The sequence below is a fragment of the Etheostoma spectabile genome, chromosome 5 (genome assembly GCF_008692095.1).
Source record: "Etheostoma spectabile isolate EspeVRDwgs_2016 chromosome 5, UIUC_Espe_1.0, whole genome shotgun sequence".
Taxonomy (NCBI): Eukaryota; Metazoa; Chordata; class Actinopteri; order Perciformes; family Percidae; genus Etheostoma; species Etheostoma spectabile.
The window spans coordinates 38,338,704-38,339,536 of record NC_045737.1 but is presented as its reverse complement, the minus strand read 5'-3'; positions in this window follow the sequence as shown (position 1 = coordinate 38,339,536).

The window sequence follows — 833 nt, the reverse complement described above, 5'->3', positions numbered from 1 at the left end:
AATTGCACAAAAGAATTCACTTACCTCCCTCAAAGACAGATTCCCGGGAATTATTCCAAAATGGCCTGACGTCAAGAAGAAATGTCTTTCATCCGTCCCGCGTTTCAACTGTCCCGGCTCTCCCCTAGTGTTGGACATGGAAAAAAGGGACAAAAACGTGAGAAAAAGTTAAAAACAATAAAAACTTCAATAAAAGTCTTAATTTTCATTTTGACGGGAAGACAAGACGAGGGTTAAGCTCAATTTGGGACAGAGTCGGTCTTTACTTGGACTTGTCTTGGACTCAAACCTCTTTGGACTCGGTCTTGATTGGGACCTCGAAACCTCTTTGGACTCGGTCTTGCTTGGACCTGACAAACCTTTTTGGACTCAACTTGTCTCGACCGAACCTCTTGGACTCAGTCTGGTCTTGGACTCAAAACTCCTTTGGACTTGGTCTTGACTGGGACATGGAACCTCTTTGGACTCGGTCTTGTCTTGGGATCAAACCTTTTTGGACTCTCTGATCTGGACTCGATACTCTTGAGCATCTGAATCATTGTTTTGGACCTCTGTGAACGTCTACTGGCACCTTTGCTGGTCTTGACTGGACTCGAACCTCTTTGGACTCGTCTGTCTTGGACTCAAACCTCTTTGACACTGGTCTTGTCTTGGACTCGACTAGTCCTGGTCTTGGACTTGCCTTGGACTCGACTAAGGTGGTCTTGACTACAGCCCTGTCCTCCTGACACTGAATAAGATGTCTCAGGTGTGCTTGACTCCATGTAAATGAACAGTCCTTTAGCATCGTAACACACCTTCCATTCAAAGAGGACAGAACACCAAATAAAATT